Source organism: Muntiacus reevesi, chromosome 8, assembly GCF_963930625.1.
Source record: "Muntiacus reevesi chromosome 8, mMunRee1.1, whole genome shotgun sequence".
NCBI lineage: Eukaryota > Metazoa > Chordata > Mammalia > Artiodactyla > Cervidae > Muntiacus > Muntiacus reevesi.
Genome location: NC_089256.1, coordinates 62,597,759 through 62,619,779, shown reverse-complemented (window position 1 = coordinate 62,619,779; position 22,021 = coordinate 62,597,759).

The window sequence follows — 22,021 nt, the reverse complement described above, 5'->3', positions numbered from 1 at the left end:
GAGATGGCTGGATGGCATCACCAACTCGATGGACATGAGTTTAAGTAAACTCCGGGAGTTGGTGATGGACAGGGAGGCCTGGCGTGCTGCGATTCATGGGGTGGCAAAGAGTCGGGCACGCCTGAGCAACTGAACTGAACTGAACTGAATCCTTCTTTTAGGAATCATCTACTTCAAAATTACCTCATTAGTCTGATAGATGTAAAATATCAAATAAAATGTGTAAGAATAAAGAATCACTGTCATAGAAGAAAGATCAGGAAAAGAAGCAGAATTATATAGTATCTTTAAAAGCTATCATTTAATTTTCCTAGATAAAAAATTTCATGATAAGAAACACTTCTATGAATTATATAAATCCATGTAAAACCCTAGTACCCCAAACTCAGTATATGTTCACTGATATTGTTAGTAATCAATGACCATGATAATAATGGTGGTTGTGATTCTTTAAAAAGTAATTATACTAGAGCAAATAAAGATGGCATATCTTTAATATGAAGAATAGGCAATTCAGCCAATAAACTATTAATTTCCTCTAAAAATCTTAGGAAAAGGTAAATAGAACTTACTGAGTAAATAAACAGACTGCCAAATCTTGCAAGGAAAGGTGCCAGGCTTACTGATTAATGAATTTTCTGGAGATAAATTTTTTAAAGAAATTTTTCTTTTATATTGGAGTATAGTTGATGATGTGGCTCTAGTGGCAAAGAACCCTCCCGCCAAAGCAGGAGATGAAAGAGACATGGACTCAGGTCCTGGGTCAAGAAGATCCCCTGGGAAACCAGTATTCTTGCCAGGAAAATTCTAGGGACAGAGGAGCTTGGCAGACTGGGGTCACAGAGTTGGACACAACTGAGCACACATACACACAACAATTGATTACCAATGTTATGTCAGTTTTAGGTGTACACCAATTGATTCAGTTATATGTATTCAAGTATCAATTCTTTTTCAAATTCTTTTCCCATTTAATTTATTACAGAATATTGAGCAGGATTCTGTGTACTATATAGTAAGTCCTTGTTGATTATTCATTTTAAATATAGCAGTGTGTACCTGTTAAACTCAAACTCTCTAACTATTCCATCCCCTCAACCTTCCCCTTGGTAACCAAAAATAAATTCTAAGTCAAAAATAAATTCTAAGTCTGTGATTCTGTTTTGTAAATAAGTTAATTTCTATCATGTCCTTTTAGATTCCAACTATATTACAAATAGCTGTGAAAAGAAGAGAAGCGAAAAGCGAAAAGCAAAGGAGAAAAGGAAAGATATTCCCATTTGAATGCAGAGTTCCAAAGAATAGCCAGGAGAGATAAGAAAGTCTTCCTCAGTGATCAATGCAAAGAAATAGAGGAAAACAACAGAATGGGAAAGACTAGAGATCTCTTCAAGAAAATTAGAGATACCAAGGGAACATTTCACGCAAAGATGGGTTCGATAAAGGACAGAAATGGCATGGACCCAACAGAAGCAGAAGATATTAAGAAGAAGTGGCAAGAAAACACAGAAGAACTGTACGAAAAAGATCTTCATAACCCAGATAATCACGATGATGTGATCACTCACCTAGAGCCAGATATCCTGGAATGTGAAGTCAAGTGGGCCTTAGAAAGTATCACTACATTCTCTCCTCTAGGAGTTTTATAGTTTCTGGTCTTACATTTAGATCTTTAATCCATTTTGAGTTTATTTTTGTGTATGGTGTTAGAAAGTGTTCTAGTTTCATTCTTTTACAAGTGGTTGACCAGTTTTCCCAGCACCACTTGTTAAAGAGATTGTCTTTTTTCCATTGTATATCCTTGCCTCCTTTGTCAAAGATGAGGTGTCCATAGGTTCGTGGATTTATCTCTGGGCTTTCTATTCTGTTCCATTGATCTATATTTCTGTCTTTGTGCCAGTACCATACTGTCTTGATGACTGTGGCTTTGTAGTAGAGTCTGAAGTCAGGCAGGTTGATTCCTCCAGTTCCATTCTTCTTTCTCAAGATTACTTTGGCTATTCGAGGTTTTTTGTATTTCCATACAAATTGTGAAATTATTTGTTCTAGTTCTGTGAAAAATACCGTTGGTAGCTTGATAGGGATTGCATTGAATCTATAGATTGCTTTGGGTAGAATAGCCATTTTGACAATATTGATTCTTCCAATCCATGAACACGGTATGTTTCTCCATCTGTTTGTGTCCTCTTTGATTTCTTTCATCAGTGTTTTATAGTTTTCTATGTATAGGTCTTTTGTTTCTTTAGGTAGATACACTCCTAAGTATTTTATTCTTTTTGTTGCAATGGTGAATGGTAAAACACTCTCCGACATAAATCACAGCAAGATCTTCTATGACCCACCTCCCAGAATATTGGAAATAAAAGCAAAAATAAACAAATGGGACCTAATGAAAATTAAAAGCTTTTGCACAACAAAGGAAACTATAAGTAAGGTGAAAAGACAGCCCTCAGATTGGGAGAAAATAATAACAAATGAGGAAACAGACAAAGGATTAATCTCAAAAATATACAAGCAACTCCTGAAGCTCAATTCCAGAAAAATAAACGACCCAATCAAAAAATGGGCCAAAGAACTAAACAGACATTTCTCCAAAGAAGACATACAGATGACTAACAAACACATGAAAAGATGCTCAACATCACTCATCATCAGAGAAATGCAAATCAAAACCACAATGAGGTACCATTACACGCCAGTCAGGATGGCTGCTATCCAAAAGTCTACAAGCAATAAATGCTGGAGAGGGTGTGGAGAAAAGGGAACCCTCTTACACTGTTGGTGGGAATGCAAACTAGTACAGCCACTATGGAAAACAGTGTGGAGATTTCTTAAAAAACTGGAAATAGAACTGCCATATGACCCAGCAATACCACTTCTAGGCATACACACTGAGGAATCCAGATCTGAAAGAGACACGTGCACCCCAATGTTCATCGCAGCACTGTTTATAATAGCCAGGACATGGAAGCAACCCAGATGCCCATCAACAGATGAATGGATAAGGAAGCTCTGGTACATATACACCATGGAATATTACTCAGCCATTAAAAAGAATTCATTTGAATCAGTTCTAATGAGATGGATGAAACTGGAGCCCATTATACAGAGTGAAGTAAGCCAGAAAGATAAAGAACATTACAGTATACTAACACATATATACGGAATTTAGATAGATGGTGGCGATAACCCTATATGCAAAACAGAAAAAGAGACACAGAAGTACAGAACAGACTTTTGAACTCTGGGGGAGAACGTGCAGGTGGGATGTTTTGAAAGAACAGCCTGTATACTATCTATGGTGAAACGGACCACCAGCCCAGGTGGGATACATGAGTCAGGTGCTCGGGCCTGGTACACTGGGAGGACCCTGAGGAGTCGGGTGGGGAGGAAGGTGGGAGGGGGAATCGGGATGGGGAATACGTGTAACTATATGGCTGATTCATGTCAATGTATGACAAAACCCACTGAAATGTTGTAAAGTGATTGGCCTCCAACTAATAAAATAATATTTAAAAAAAAAAAAAGAAATATTGAAATATTAAAACATTGAAATATTCCTAAAAAAAAAAAAAAAAAAAAAAGAAAGTATCACTACAAACAAAGCTAGTGGATGTGATGGAATTCCAGTTGAGCTATTTCAAATCCTGAAAGATGATGCTGTGAAAGTGCTGCACTCAATATGCCAGCAAATTTGGAAAACTCAGCAGTGGCCACAGAAGTGGAAAAGGTCAGTTTTCATTCCAATCCCAAAGAAAGGCAATGCCAAAGAATGCTCAAACTACTGCACAATTGCACTCATCTCACACACTAGTAAAGTAATGCTCAAAATTCTCCAAGCCAGGCTTCAGCAATACATGACCCATGAACATCCAGATGTTCAAGCTGATTTTAGAAAAGGCAGAGGAACCAGAGATCAAATTGCCAATATCCACTGGATCATCAATAAAGCAAGAGAGTTTCAGAAAAACATCTATTTCTGCTTTATTGACTATGCCAAAGCCTTCGACTGTGTGGATCACAATAAACTGTGGAAAATTCTTCAAGAGATGGGAATACCAGACCACCTGACCTGCCTCTTGAGAAACCTGTATGCAGGTCAGGAAGCAACAGTTAGAACTGGACATGGAACAAAAGACTGGTTCCAAATAGGAAAAGGAGTACGTCAAGGCTGTATATTGTCACCCTGCTTATTTAACTTATATGCAGAGTACATCATGAGAAATGCTGGGCTGGAAGAAGCACAAGCTGGAATCAAGATTGCCGGGAGAAATAACAATAACCTCAGATATGCATATGACACCACCCTTATGGCTGAAAGTGAAGAGGAACTAAAAAGCCTCTTGATGAAAGTGAAAGAGGAGAGTGAAAAAGCTGGCTTAAAGCTTAACATTCAGAAAACTAAGATCATGGCATCTGGTCCCATCACCTCATGGGAAATAGATGGGGAGACAGTGGAAACAGTGTCAGACTTTAATTTTTTGGGCTCCAAAATCACTGCAGATGGTGACTGCAGCCATACAATTAAAAGACGCTTACTCCTTGGAAGGAAAGTGATGAACAACCTATATAGTATATTAAAAAGCAGAGACATTACTTTGCCAACAAAGGTCCATCTGGTCAAGGCTATGGTTTTTCCAGTGGTCATGTATGGATGTGAGAGTTGGACTGTGAAGAAAGCTGAGCACTGAAAAATTGATGCTTTTGAACTGTGGTGTTGGAGAAGACTCTTGAGAGTCCCTTGGACTCTGAGGAGATCCAACCAGTCCATCCTAAAGGAGATCAGTCCTGGGTGGTCACTGGAAGGACTGATGCTGAAGCTGAAACTCCAGTACTTTGGCCACTTCATGTGAAGAGTCGACTCATTGGAAAAGACCCTGATTCTGGGAGGGATTGGGGGCAGGAGGAGAAGGGGACGACAGAGGATGAGATGGCTTGATGGCATCACCGACTCAATGGCCATGAGTTTGAGTAAACTCTGGGAGTTGATGATGGGCAGGAAGGCCTGGTGTGCTACGATTCATGGGGTCGCAAAAAGTCGGACATACCTGAGTGACTGAACTGAACTGAACTGAACTGAATAGTGGATATCATACCATATTTCTCTTTCTGTCTGACTTACTTGACTCAGTATGACAATCTCTAGGTTCATCCATGTTGCTGCAAATGGCATTATTCCCACTGCCAGTGCACATTAATTGGGTTCATGTCTGTTATTGTAAACAGTGCTGCAGTGAACTCTGGGGTAACATGTATTTCTTTGGACCATGTTTTTCTCCAGATATAAGCCCAGGAATGGTATTGTGGGTTCAGTTTTAGTGTTTTAAGGAACCTCCATACTGTTCACACAGTGGTTGTATAAATTTACACTCCCACCAACTGTGTAGGACGATTCCATTCTCTCCACACCCTCTCCAGCATTGATTGTTTGTGGATTTCTTGATGATAGTCGTTTTGACTGGTGTGAGGTGATAAATCATTGTAGTTTTGATTTGCATTTCTCTGTGATGTTAAATGTCTTTTCATGTGCCTCTTGGCCATCTGTATATTCCCTTTGGAGAAATGTATATTTCCTTTGGAGAAATGTATATTTAGATCTTCTGCCCATTTTTGGATTGGGATTTTATTTTATTTTTTTTTTCCATATTGAGCTGTATGAGAAGCATGGAGAAAATCCATAATGCTGACAATATTAAAAGCTGAAAAGAATGTGGAGCAACAGGAATTCTCATATATTGCTAGTGGAAATGAAAAACAGTACAGTCCCTTTAGAAGACAGTTTGACAGTTTCTTACAAAATTAGATAAATGATACAATACCATACAATCTAGCAATTGCACTTTTTGGTATTTACTGAAATGGGCTGAGAACTTATATCTACTAAAAAACCTGCACATAGATGTTTATAGAAGCTTTATTCATAGTTGTCAAAATGAGGAGGCAACCAAGATGTTCTTCAGTAGGTAAATGGATTAATATAATGTGAAAATCCAGATTAAGAAATATTATTAGCTCTAAAAAGAAATACACTATCAACTCATGGAAACAGAAAGAAGAGTCATGTGTATATTTACTAATAAAAGAAGCCAACTTAAAAAGACTGCATACTGTATGACTCTATTTATATAACCGTCTTAAAAAGGCAAAACTATGAAGACAGTAAAAAAGATAGATGGCTGTGGGGGCTCAGGAGAGAGTGATGAATAGGCAGGGAACAGAGGATTTTTAGGTCAATTAAACCATTCTGTATGATATTATATTTGACACTTGTCATAATACATTTGTCAAATACATTGAATGCTCAATACCAAGAGGGTTCTCTAAATTATAGACTTTGGGCTTTAATGATGTGTCAGTTTAGGTCCAACAATGGTTTAAAAAAAAAAAACAACTGTACTTTGTAGTATAGGATATTGATAGTAGGGGAAGATGTGAGTGTAGGGAGAGTATACAGGAACTCTCCCCACAACTCTCCCCACAACTCTCAATTTTGCTATGAATCTAAAACTACTTTTTAAAATAAAATCTACTGAAAAGGAAGAAACAATGTTAAATTGGAGATACAGATGCATGAAAATCATTAGTAGTGTTTTTTTTTTTATGTGAAAAAAAAAATGTGAAAACTTGGCTTGATGCCCCAAATATCTGGAAATAAGTTTCTAAATAAGCATGGGCAAAGTAAAAACTCACAAAAATTTAGTAAATATTTTCAACTAAATGATAATTTTTAAAAATATCTAAGCAATTTACTGAGAAAAAATGTGCAGCTTATATTAGAAAATAAAAGAATTTTTAAATCTGTGATCTAAATTTTACTTTAAGAAATTAGAAAAAAAAAAAGAGTCAAACTAAGCCCAAAGTAAACAGAATAAAGGAAATAATGATGATAATAAAAATAAAATAGAAAAAAGAACATAGAGAAAAATGACAAAAACAAAACTTGATTCTCTGTAAAGATTAATAAGATTGATAAACCTATAGTAAGATTGACCAAGAAAAAGGGTACATAAAAAGAAAATATCCATTCAGAATCTAAAAACATTAAAAAATCAATAAAGTAATGCTAAGAACAATTTTATGCCAACATATTCAACAGTTTAGAAGAAATGGACAATTTTGGACAGATACAAATTACCAAACTAACACAAGAAGAAACGGAAGACCCGAAGAGCTCCTTATCTACTTTAAAAAATTGAATTTGGAATCGAAAAATATTCTCAGAAAGAAAATGACATACCCAGAGTTCATTTCTACAGAAGACATAGTACTAATTTTACACAAATTCTTTCAAGAAAAGGATGAGGCTATGTGACCCATCTTATTTTATGAAGTCAACATAACCATAAAAAGAATAAAATTTAATAAAGACTTTAGAAACAAAAAAATGCCCCCCCCTTTTTTTCTTTTGGTGGCACCATGTACCATGTGAGATCTTAGTTTGCCCAAACAGAGATCAAACCTGTGCCCTCTGCAGTAGAAGAGCAGAGTCTTAACCACTGATCACCATGGAAGTCCCTAAAATTGCCTTTATTTGCATATAGCTAATTTGTATGTAGAAAAATTTAATTAAAATCATATACTGACACTAATAAGGGAACTTAACGAGCTTATGGAGTACAAATTCATGTCTAAAAGCAACCTGTACTTTTATGCTTTAGCAACAAACAATTGAAAGTGAAAAGTTTAAAATACTATTTGCTATAACATCAACATTTTAATAGTTTTAAGAATAAATATAGCAAAATTTGCAAGGACTTTACACTGGAAACTATACAATTTGCTGAGAAAGGTAACTCAAATAAAGGAGAGATGCCATGTTCCAAGGTTAGAAGCCAAATATCGACAGCTTACAATAGCAATCATAATCCTCGTAGCTTTAGATGGAAATACTGAAAACAAAGCAGAATATCCATGACAATAATAAAAATAGGACAACAAAGTCTGAGGGCTTTTCATGAAGGTAATTTAACACAGTGTTGTTTCGGCTTAAGGATAGACATATATCAATGGAGTATAATAGAAAGTCCAAAAACAGATTCCCATTAAATGTGGTCAATTGATTTTCATCAAAGACAGCAAAATAATTCACTAAGAAAAGAAAAATCTTTTCAATAGATAGTGTTGGAATAACATGATGTCCATGTGGAAAAAAAAATTAAACTGGATCTTCTATCTCACACCATGAAAAAAATTTTTTCAAGATAATTCATACATCTAGATGTAAAAGCCAAAGTTACACATGTGCTAGAACACACAGGGGAATATCCTGACAATTGTGGAGAAGATGCAAAGATTTCTCAGTACACAAAAAGCGCTAATTCAAAAACTGGATAAATTACATCACCAAAATTAAAAACCTCTGTGTATCAAAAGACACAATTAAGAAAATAAAAAGACAAACTACTTGCTGAGAGAATATGCTCACCACTTATACTTTTGACAAAGAACCTATATCCAGAAAATATAAAGAACTAAAAGTGAATAGAAAAAGGAGAACCGAATTTTAAAGTAGTCAAAAAACATCAACAGATTTTTATTAAAATATATATATATGAATGGCAGGCATGCTCATGAAAAGATGCTTAAAATCAATAATTGTTAGAGAGGTACAAGTTAAAACCATAGTGAGAAATCACTATACACCCACTTGAGTGACAAAGATTGAAAAATCTGATAATATCAAATATTAGCAAAAAAGCTGATAAACCAGAACGCCCCTATTTTGCTGATAGAATGTAAAATCCTAGAACCACTCTGAAAAATGGTAAGGCAATTTCTTATCAAGTTTACCATTCACCTATTCAATAACTCAGGAATTTTGCTCTCATCTATTTACCCAAGAGAAATGAAAACATGTCCATAAAGAGAATTGCATAAAAATGTTCAGAACAGCTCTATTTGTAATAGCCAAAAGTGGAAAGAGTGAAAATGCCCATTAGTAGGAGAACAGATAAACAAACTGTGGAATATTTATATAACGGAATATTACTCAGCAACCAAAACTAACAAATCATTGATACTGCCACGACATGAAATCAAAATATGCATAGAAATGAATGTAAATGAAAACACAACAACCCAAAACCTATGGGACACTGTAAAAGCAGTGTTAAGGGGAAGGTTCATAGCAATACAGGCTTACCTCAAGAAACAAGAAAAAAGTCAAATAAATAACCTAACTCTACACCTAAAGCAACTATAGAAGGAAGAAATGAAGAACCCCAGGGTTAGTAGAAGGAAAGAAATCTTAAAAATTAGGGCAGAAATAAATGCAAAAGAAACTAAAGAGACCATAGCAAAAATCAACAAAGCTAAAATCTGGTTTTTTGAAAAAATAAATAGAATTGACAAACCGTTAGCCAGACTCATAAAGAAACAAAGGGAGAAGAACCAAATAAATAAAATTAGAAATGAAAATGGAAAGATGACAACAGACAACACTGAAATACAAAGGATCATAAGAGACTACTACCAGCAGCTCTATGCCAATAAAATGGACAACTTGGAAGAAATGGACAAATTCTTAGAAAAGTACAACTTTCCAAAAGTGAACCAGGAAGAAATAGATCTTAACAGACCCATCACAAGCACAGAAATCAAAACTGTAATCAGAAATCTTCCAGCAAACAAAAGCCCAGAACCAGATGACTTCACAGCTGAATTCTACCAAAAATTTAGAGAAGAGCTAACACCCATCTTACTCAAACTCTTCCAGAAAATTCCAGAAGGTAAACTTCCAAACTCATTCTATGAAGCCACCATCACCTTAATACCAAAGCCAGACAAAGATGCCACAAAAAAAAAAGAAAATTACAGGCCAATATCACTGATGAACATAGATGCAAAAATCCTTAACAAAATCCTAGCAAACAGAATCCAACAACATATTAAAAAGATCATACATCATGACCAAGTGGGCTTTATCCCAGGGATGCAAGGATTCTTTAATATCCACAAATCAATCAATGTTATACACCACATCAACAAATTGAATGATAAAAACCATACGATTATCTCAATAGAGGCAGAAAAAGCCTTTGACAAAATTTAACATCCATTTATGATAAAAACTCTCCAGAAAGCAGGAACAGAAGGAACATACCTCAACATAATAAAAGCTATATATGACAAACCCACAGCAAACATTATCCTCAATGGTGAAAAATTGAAAGCATTTCCCCTAAAGTCAGGAACAAGACAAGGGTGCCCACTCTCACCACTACTATTCAACATAGTTTTGGAAGTGTTGGCTACAGCAATCAGAGCAGAAAAAGAAATAAGAGGAATCCAGATAGGAAAAGAAGAAGTAAAACTCTCACTGCTTGCAGATGACATGATCCCCTACATAGAAAACCATAAAGACTCTATCAGAAAATTACTAGAGCTAATCAATGAATATAGTAAAGTTGCAGGATATAAAATTAACACACAGAAATCCCTTGCATTCCTATACACTAACAATGAGAAAACAGAAAAATAAATTAAAGAAACAATATCATTCACCATTGCAACAAAAAGAATAAAATACTTAGGAGTGTATCTACCTAAAGAAACAAAAGACCTATATATAGAAAACTATAAAACACTGATGAAAGAAATCAAAGAGGACACAAATAGATGGAGAAATATACCATGTTCATGGATTGGAAGAATCAATACGGTGAAAATGACTATGCTACCCAAAGCAATCTATAGATTCAATGCAATCCCTATCAAGCTATGAATAGTATTTGTCACAGAACTAGAACAAATAATTTCACAATTTGCATGGAAATACAAAAAACCTCAAATAGCCAAAGCAATCTTGAGAGGAAGAATGGAACTGGAGGAATCAACCTGCCTGACTTCAGGCTCTACTACAAAGCCACAGTCATCAAGACAGTATGGTACTGGTACAAAGACAGAAATATGGATCAATGGAACAAAATAGAAAGCCCAGAGATAAATCCACATACCTGTGGACACCTTATCTTCGACAAAGGAGGCAAGACTATACAAAGGAAAAAAGACAAGCTCTTTAACAAGTGGTGCTGGGAAAACTGGTCAACCACTTGTAAAAGAATGAAACTAGAACACTTTCTAACACCATACACAAAAGTAAACTCAAAATGGATTAAAGATCTAAATGTAAGACCAGAAACAATAAAACTCCTAGAGGAGAACATAGGCAAAACACTCTCCGACATAAAACACAGCAGGATCCTCTATGACCCACCTCCCAGAGTAATGGAAATAAGAGCAAAAATAAACAAATGGGACCTAATAAAACTTAAAAGCTTTTGCACAACAGAGGAAACTATATGCAAGGTGAGAAGACAGCCTTCAGAATGGGAGAAAATAATAGCAAACGAAGCAACAGACAAAGGATTAATCTCAAAAATATACAAGCAACTCCTGCAGCTCAATTCCAGAAAAATAAATGACTCAATAAAAAAAAATGGGCCAAAGATCTAAACAGACATTTCTCCAAGGAAGACATACAGATGGCTAACAAACACATGTAAAGATGCTCAACATCATTCACTATCAGAGAAATGCAAATCAAAACTTCAATGAGGTACCATTACACACCAGTCAGAATGGCTGCTATCCAAAAGTCTACAAGCAATAAATGCTGGAGAGGGTGTGGAGAAAAGGGAACCCTCTTACACTGTTGGTGGGAATGCAAACTAGTACAGCCACTATGGAGAACAGTGTGGAGCTTTCTTAAAAAACTGGAAATAGAACTGCCATATGACCCAGCAATCCCACTCCTGGGCATACACACCAAGGAAACTAGAACTGAAAGAGACACATGTACCCCAATGTTCATCGCAGCACTGTTTATAATAGCCAGGACATGGAAGCAACCTAGACGCCCATCAGCAGACGAATGGATAAGAAAGTTATGGTACATATATACAATGGAATATTACTCAGCCATTAAAAATAATTCATTTGAATCAGTTCTAATGAGATGGATGAAACTGGAGCCCATTATACAGGGTGAAGTAAACCAGAAAGATAAACACCAATACAGTATACTAACACATATATATGGAATTTAGAAAGATGGTGATGATAACCCTATATTCAAGACAGAAAAAGAGACACAGATGTACAGAACAGACTTTTGGACTCTATGAGAGAAGGCAAGGGTGGGATGATCTGAGAGAATAGCATTGAAACATGTATATTATCAAGTGTGAAACAGATCGCCAGTCCAGGTTGGATGCGTGAGACAAGTGCACAGGGCTAATATACTGGGATGACCCAGAGGGATGGGATGGGGAGGGAGGTCGGAGTGGGGTTCAAGATGAGGAACACATGTAAATCCACGGCTGATTCATGTCAATGTATGGCAAAAACCACTACAATATTGTAAAGTAATTAGCCTCCAACTAATAAAAATAAATGAAAATAAATAAATAAAAAGAGAGAGAGAGAATCCAAACTTGAAAGACTACACATGATATAATTCCCTTTCTATGACATTCAAGAACAAACAAGACTTATCTACGGTAGAAATCAGTACCAACAATGTTCCTGAGAGATAGTGAGAGTGTCATAGTGATAAGAAGTCTGGGGTCCCCTAGAAGGAGAAAGGGGTCTGGGGCTTTCAGGGAGATAGTGGTCTGGAGTTCTCAAGGAGGAGGAAAGGACAAATGTCTCTCTCTTTATTTTTTTTTCCCTCTACATTCCCTAGTCTTAGTCACATAAAACAGTTTTTTCCTTTAAGTCTGAAACTGATGATTACACAACAAACAACTCAGTTTAAACTCTGTACTAAGGATTATATAACAACAATCTATGCTGCTTGAGGACAGTTTCTCCTTCCTGAAAACCTTCTGACTAATCCTGATATTTTAGAATGCATATTATGAGAGTGGGTCTGGTAGGATCTTTCTATTGTTAAGTTCTGATCTTGTTATTTTAAAATGTAAATTGTGGTAGTGGGTCTGGTAAAATTTTCACAAACCTGAGACATTCTTTTGATTTATTGTAATAATTAATTAAAAAGTATATAATTCCCTTGCTAACACTAGTGAAGAGGGGCATTTTCCACCCCCCTTCTGATGTCTATGTCAGAAGCTTTCTCTGTACTTTTTCTTACTTTAATAAAACTCTGCTACACAAAAGCTGTTGAGTGATCAAACCTGGTCCCTGGTCCCAAAGCTAAATCTTCTTCTTCAGAGATCATGAATCTGACATCATTCACCGTAAGCTATCAATAGAAAGCAGGATTCCTTGAAAAAGAGCATGAAAAAACTTCCTGTAGTGATGAAAATACTCCACGTCTTTATGGGTGTTGGTTACAAAAGTGTATATATTTGTCAAAATTCTTCCATATGCATCTACTACATATAAATTATACCCCACTAAATTTTGTTTTAAAAATTAAAAGCAAGTTAAAACTGACAAATCCTAGGAAAAAAGGATCGACCTTGACCCAGCAGTTACTGGAAACTTGAATTGTTCTAAAATAATGTGGAGAATAAATTAACAGTTCAAAATTTTCTCAGAAAAAGAAAAACTATCAGTCTTTTTCCAAATACAGAAAAACTGAGCTGAGATGGAGATATTGTGACTAGGACTCATCAGGCCTGACAATAAGAATATTACTTAGCCATTAAAAAGAATTCATTTGAATCAGTTCTAATGAGATGGATGAAACTGGAGCCCATTATACAGAGTGAAGTAAGCCAGAAAGATAAAGACCATTACAGTATACTAACATATATATATGGAATTTAGAAAGATGGTAATGATAACCCTATATGCAAAACAGAAAAAGAGACACAGAAGTACAGAACAGACTTTTGGACTCTGTGGGAGAAGACGAGGGTGGGATGTTTCGAGAGAACAGCATTGAAACATGTATAATATCTATGGTGAAACAGATCACCAGCCCAGGTTGGATGCATGAGACAAGTGCTTGGGCCTGGTGCACTGGGAAGACCCAGAGGGATCGGGTAGAGAGGGAGGTGGGAGTGGGGATCGGGATGGCAAATACATGTAAATCCATGGCTGATTCATGTCAATGTATGACAAAAACCACTAGAATATTGTAAAGTAATTAGCCTCCAACTAATAAAAATAAATTAAAAAAAAGAAAAGAAAAGAAAACACTTAACTGATAAACCAAGCTCACCTTTGAGCCTAAATGTAAAAACTCCTAAATCAAATATTATTAAACTAAGTCAGCGATTTTTAAAAAGATACTCTCTCATAACAACTTGAATCCAATGTGAGTTAAACATGGGAAAATGTCTTATTGAAATTCACTGTATTAACTGGTTAAAGGAAAATGTGTAAGGTCATTTCAACAGATGCACATAAGAGGCATGACCAAGGAACAAATAAAAAGCTCAATTTTACTAATAACAGAAATAAAACCACAATCAAGATATCATTTTACAAATGTTTGCCAAAACTTAAAAATATCAAGGGCTGGGTAGAATGTGGAACAAAGGAAGGTATACATGGATGTTGTCATTGTTTGGTCACTAAGTCATGACTGACTCTTTGCGACCCCATGAACTGAAGCCCTCCAGGCTCCTCTGTCCATGGGGATTTCCCAGGCAAGCACACGGGAGTGGGTTGCCATTTCCTTCTCCAGAGGATCTTACCCACCCAGGGATTGACACTGTATCTTCCACTGGCAGGCAGATTCTTTACTGCTGAGCTACCTGGGAAGCCCAAAATATCAAGCAAACTTGGCTTATACAAGGTTTGAGATCAAACCTGGGGTTTTTAGCACCAATCTCTAGCCAACTAAGCTAACCGGCCAGGAAAAGAGAGTGTAAATTGATAGACTCATTGTGGAAACCAATCTGACATTACCAAAGAAACATGCTCATCCTCTGACTCAGCAATTAGTTCCATTTCCTAAGTGCATAGTAAGAAATGAAAGAATGAACATGGCAATTAGAAGTGGGCATGTGTTTTGAGGGGCCTTCCCAGTTGGTGCTAGTGATAAAGAACACAACTTAAGACATGTGGGTTTGCTCCCTGAGTTCAGAGAAACCCCTGGAGAAGGCTATGGCAACCCATTCTAATATTCTTGCCTGGAAAAGCCAACAGACAGAGGAGCCTGAAGAGTTACAGGCCATAGTGTTACAAAGAGTCAGACATGACTGAAGCAACTTAGCACACATGCACACATGTGTGTTTTGAGATTAGTGGGAAAAGTGGGTGCTTCACAGGAAGAGGAAGTCATAACTATAGGGTTTGGGAATATTCATGGTCCCATGTTGAGAGATCAATGTAAGCGGTCAAAGCAATTAGCAAGATTATTGCTTGTATTGGATAAATATCCTAAGTTGTTTTGGCCTAATTCTTTCACACTTTTCCATTGATATAAAAATCCCTGTTCTGTCTGTGTTCATCAAGCAACCTCTCACTTGCCAAGTATATTTGCCTATTAGAAGGTAAAATAGCAATCACTTAGGTTTTGACTGTTCCTGATTGAGGATACTTTCTGGATAAAAAAAAAAAAAAAGCCTCTCATTATGATTTGGCTTCTCATATACTTTGACCATAGGAAGAGAATTTTATGGAAACCTGAATGATCTAGTGATATTTCTCAATGAATTCATAAAACAGGGTTTCTAATTTGAATGACTTTGGATGCCCTTGAGTTAGTGTGACTGCCTCTCTCTGGGGCTGAGCACCCTGGAGCTAATTCAGAAGCATGATTTCTGGATCTTCAACAGAATCCAGATCCAGTTTTTCTTATGTTAGGTGACATTGCCATCTCACCCTTTTTGTTGATTACTACACTGATCACATCAACATTCAACTAGTAACAAAAATCAAGAGTTACAAGTTCAAGTATGAAGCCATCCCTGAAACTACGAATTCTGAACTCAACTAGTTCTCTTTTATCAGTATATTCAAATATTTATATGAAAAAATTCTGAAAACAGACATAAGCATGTGTGCACATAAACACTTATATTTTGAAGTTAGAATTATGAAAAAGTATGACTTTTTAAGAAAGCTGAGAGCCTAACAGAGATAAGCATATCATGATTAAACACTGACCACTGGGCAAGCTAGCTATAGTCATCATTACTTAGTGATGACTTGGTTATGTGATGGTGAGTGACAACATATATAACCATATAAAACCAGCTGAACCTGTTAGAACTTGAGTACGAAAAGAATGATTCTCAACAATCACACCTTACACCTCCTTTGGTTGACCTTTTTTCTCATCTTTTACCTGTCAATGAATAATGCCCACTCAGTGCTCTCTTTGGTCTAGTGACTGTGCTTGACTTTCTTTGAAATTTTGGACAACATGCTTCTCAGGTGATCACAACACGAGTCAAGTAGAAAAGGAGGTTGTCAACAGTCTCAATGAGGTGGTAAGCCTTGGCAGTGGGTTTCATGCAAGCACAGTGCTGTCACAGCAGCCAACCCTGGAGCACACTGTTATCATCACAACCAGTCATTCCCCACTGCGATCACAACAGGAGGGAGGACAGTCCGCTCTTCACAGCTGACTGTGAGCAGTTTGTTCCCCATAACCTTGGGAAGTACTGAATGTCACAGCTAAGAGTTCCCTGTGGTATATCGTCTACATATCCTTTTCCCCCACTGTACCACCCGCTCCATTTCCAAATATTCACCCTTCACATTCTTCTCCAACTGGAAATTGAAAGTGAAGTCGCTCGGTCGTGTCCGACTCTCTGCGACATGGGCTGTATATGTAGCCCACCAGGCTTCTCCATTCATGAGATTCTCAAGGCAGGAATACTGGAGTGGGGTTGCCATGTCCTTCTCCAGGGGATCATCTCGACCCAGGGATCGAACCAGCGTCTCCCGCATTGCGGGCAGACGCTTTACCCTCTGAGCCACACAAATGAGGCTGAGCACAAGGATTTGGCTATAAGCCTAAAGGATAAACTGAAAGTACCACAGAACTGAAGCAGTAGTAGTAGTGTTAGTCGCTCAGTCGTGTCCGACTCTTTGCCACCCCATGGACTGTAGCCCACCAGGCTCCTCTGTCCATGGGATTCTCCAGGCAAGAATCCTGGAGTAGGTTGCCATTCCCACCTCCAGGGGATCTTCCTGACTCAGGGATTGAACCCAGGTCTTCAGCACTGCGGGCAGACTCTTTTACCATCTGAGCTACAGAGAAGTCCCTTACAGTCATTACAGAGGTGAAGGAAAGGTATAATTTTGGACTGACTGGTGTAAAAAAGAGTGCAAAATCCCTAGCAGAGGCTTCAGTCTCTGGGAGCACTTGACAGTATTCCTTGTGAATGAAAACTGAACTGGCTTCAAATAGTAACCTTACTGGCTTCAAATAGTAACCTTACTTAGCAAGGCCCATTTCTGCACACAATAATGAAGAAAGTAAATCTTACCATCTTTGGTTGCCACTTTCATTTCCTGCCTTTCTTCCCTCTCCTGTTATAAGGACCCTTTCCCCCAGACTAGAATCCATTTCCTGGTGACCAGACTGGCCCTTAATTCATGTTGATGTTGCAAAGAATCATCCTTATTACAATTCACACAAATGTTTAAGGGCATGCTATACTTTATGGAGATGTTTTTCCTAGGTGATTTGGATATGAATGAGGGATAATATGTCAATTTAAAGAAATGAAGCTTGATTAGTGAATGTCTGCTCCTCTCAATCCAGGCTCAATTACTGCTTAGTTGCTCTAGAACTAGATATCATTTTCTCCCCCACCCTGTTCTATCTAGGTGAGAACATGTTGGACTAAGCTTATTTAAACTAGTGACAACCACAGCAACAACTGTTGTTTATTTAATACCTATGTGTCCCACTTACAAGATGCTTTACATTAGTCACCTCATAAATAACATTAAATGTATGTTATTATATTTATTTTACAGATGAGGAAACCAATATGAGTAATTCTAAGTAACTAAACTTCAGGGCTAGTGAGGAGCAGAACTAGACTTTGAAAGCCCTTGACCTCTCCACTGCACAATAACATTCCAGTAAAACAAAAACTTCAGTTAAACCTAAAGTTAAACCAATTTAAACCAGATTTCCAATGTAGCAATAGAATACAACTGTGACATTGAAAGAGGTGATTAAAGCATATGTACCTGCTTTACCCACTGACCTCAAAGGTTGATTAAAGAGCTTCTCCAAAAACCTTTCTTCCAAGAAAATCAAACCACTAGAGTAAATCTGTTTCATTCTTAAAAAAAAAAATCATATTCCTATACCTGAACCACAAAGGTAATCTCAATGTATTTGAAAAACAAGAAATAGCACGAGCAACATTCTATGACAAAAATGCAATAAAGCTAAAAGTACCAACAAAATTAAAAACTAAAAGGAAATTTCACCTAGAAATAAAAAATACATTGTTAAATAACACCTGAGTGAAAAACATATTGAGTGGAGGAATCCAGACACTAAAAGTACATACTGTATGATTTTATTTATATGACCTTAACAAGCAAAACTGATCCATGATGATGAAGATTAGAATAGTGAGTACCTCTGAGTATTAACTGAGAATGGACACAAAGAAATTTTCTGGTGGATAAAGAGAGACTAAATCTTAACTTAAATGGTAGTTATGTGAGTGTACACACAAGTAAAATTCATCAAGTGGTACGCTTAAAATCTATCCATTTCAATATATGTAAATTATACCTCAATTCAAATAAAGCAATGGAATTCACATTAAAAATCAGAATAAAAATTATATTATCACTCCATAGTTACAAAAAAGGAATTTGATAAAATTAATCACCCATTTACTTTTTTAAAAATGTTAGCACTAGGACTAGAAAGAAACTCCCTTAATCTGATAAAAGTTGTAAAACAAAATCCTACTGAAAACCTAATACTTAATGTTGAAGTACCAACACTCTTCTCTGAGATTAGAAATGACAGGAAGATGCCATTTTTACCACTTTTATTTAATATGGTACTGGAGGTCCTAGCCAGGGTAACAAAGTACTGTCATTATTGCAAATTGACATGATTGCACAACAAAAATTCAAGTTATTTAGGGGAAAATTACTATATATAGTGAATCAGCAAGGCTTCAATATCCAATCAAATTATAAAAAATGATTGTATTTTTATAAGCAAACAAAAATTATGAGAAAAATAGCACTTACAATAGCATCAACTTCAAATACCTTAGAGTAAATCTTATAAAATATGCACAAAAATTCCACACAGAGAATTTTAAGAAATATTATTGAAAGACATTATAAAATCCCTAAATAAATAAAGAGATATATTTCACTCATAAATTGGAAGATTTGGTAAGTAAATATGTTCAGTTCAGTCTAGTCACTCAAACGTATCTGACTTTTTGCTACCCCATGGACAGCAGCATGCCAAGACTTTCCTGTCCATCACCAACTCCCGGAGCTTGCTCAAACTCATGTCTATCGAGACAGTGGTGCCATCCAACCATCTCATCCTCTGTCACCCCCTTCTCCTCCTGCCTTCAATCTTTCCCCGGATCCACGTCCAGTTCTAACTGCTGCTTCTTGATCTGCATACAGATTTCTCAAGAGGCAGGTAAGGTGGACTAGTATTCCCATCTCCTTAAGAATTTTCCACAGTTTGTTGTGATCCACACAATGAAAAGCTTTGGCTTGGTCAATAAAGCAGATGTTTTTCTGGAACTCTCTTGCTTTTTCAATGATCCAGCAGATGTTGGCAATTTGATCTCTGGTTCTTCTGCCTTTTCTAAATCCAGCTTGAACACTAGAAGTTTATGGTTCAAGTACTGTTGAAGCCTGGCTTGGAGAATTTTGAGCATTACTTTGCTAGCATGTGAGATGAATGCAATTGAGTGGTAGTTTGAACATTCTTTGACATTGCCTTTCTTTGGGATTGGAATGAAAACTGACCTTTTCCAGTCCTGTGGCCACTCCTGCGTTTTCCAAATTTGCTGGCATATTGAGTGCTGCACTTTAACAACATCATCCTTTAGGACCTGAAATAGCTCAACTGGGATTCCATCACCCTCACTAACTTTGTTTGCAGTGATACTTCCTAAGGCCCACTTGATTTCGCATTCCTGGATATCTGGCTCTAGGTGAGATAACTATCATGGTTATCTGGGTCATTAAGATCTTTTTTGTATAGTTCTTGTGTGTGTTATTGCCACCTCTTCTTAATATTCTCTGCTTCTGTTAGGTCCATACCATTTCTGTCCTTTATTGTGCCCATCTTTGCATGAAATGTTCCCTTGGTATCTCTAATTTTCTTGAAGAGATCCCTAGTCTTTCCCATTCTCTTGTTTTCCACTATTTCTTTGCATTGACCATGGAGGAAGTCTTTCTTATCTCTCCTTGCTATTCTTTGGGACTCTACAATCAGATGGGTGTTAACTTTCCTTTTCATCTCAGTTAGTTATGCTAGTTCTCCCCAGATCAATTAATAGAGTCAATGCCACAACAATCAAAATCCCAGCAAGTGCTTTTGGAGGGATAAATTAACAAGTCTCTAAAATTTATTTTTTTTTTAATACAAATAACCAAGAACAGACAAAGTAGATTTGAAGTAGAATATATTTAGAGAACCTATACCACTAGATAGGAGAAGGCAATGGCACCCCATCCATTACTCTTGCCTGGAAAATTCCATGGACGGAGGAGCCTGGTAGGCTGCCATGGGGTCGTGAAGAGTCGGACGTGACTGAGCGATTTCACTCTCACTTGTCAATTTCCTGCATTGGAGAAGGAAATGGCAGCCCACTCCAGTGTTCTTGCCTGGAGAATCCCAGGGACGGAGGAGCCTGGTGGGCTGCCGTCTATAGGGTCGCACAGAGTCGGACACGACTGAAGTGACTTAGCAGCAGCAGCATACCACTAGATGTCAGCTTCATTGTCACTATAACACTAGTTCAAGCTTAGGCAAATGGACCAGTGAAACAAAAGAACAACTAATTTATGGCAGAGGCCACATTACAGTTACAAGTAGAGGAGGATTCTCTATGAATTGTGGTCAGTCAATTGGATATTCATACAAAAATATTGATCTTGATTCTAATATACCATATAACATTCAGTTCTAGATGGCTTGTAGATTTAAATGTGATAGGAGAAGCAATTAAGTTTTTAGAATGTGAGGTAGGAGAATACCTCCTCAAAGACTTCTCAAATCAAAAAAAAAAAAAAAAAAGACTAGCCCTAAAGGGAAAAATGTAAAGTTGGAATCAATTAAAATGTAAAACTTCTGCTCATCAAAAGACTCATTTTAGGACTTAAAAGGTAAGATGCAGATTGAGTTCATGTTTGCAATTCTTAAATCTGACATAGACTCTGTATTCAGAATATATTAAGAACCCCTTTAAATGAAAAGACAGACAATCCAACAGAAACATGGGCAAAATAACTGAATGGGTATTTTATAAAGGTCATATCCAAGTGGATAATAAAACACGGGAAGGATGCTCCTTGGTTATAGGAAATGCAAATCCAAAACCAGAATAGTTACATTTAAGATGATTGATAATACCAAGTTTAATAAGGATAAGGATGTGGCGCAACAGGAAGTCTTACATATTTCTTTGGGGAATGTAAGCTGGAACAACCATTTAAAAAAACTTTTTGGAAGTATTTACCAAAGCTGAACACACGGCAAGATTCATGAGCCATATCACCTCATAAATATTATTATCTACCACATGGAAATGTTACATGTGTACCAGAAGACACATAATACAAATGCTCACAGTAGCATTATTCTTAGCTGGCCACGAAATAGAAACAATCTACATGTTCATCAACAGTAGAGTAGATATTAAATTGGGGTATATTAGTAAATAGAATATTATTCAGTAATTAAAATGAATGAACTATTGCTACATGCAGCAACATGGAATAATCTCACAAATGTAAGGCTGAGTGAAAGGAGCTAGACCCAAAGGAGAAGTAAGTCTCTATAATTCCATTTGTATAGAATTGACAAACAAGTAAAATGAGTCTCCAATATTGGAATTCAGATAGCAGTTACCTACTTGAGGAGTAGGGAAGTTGCAGTGAATGGGAGGAGACCCAGTAGCATGTCAGGATG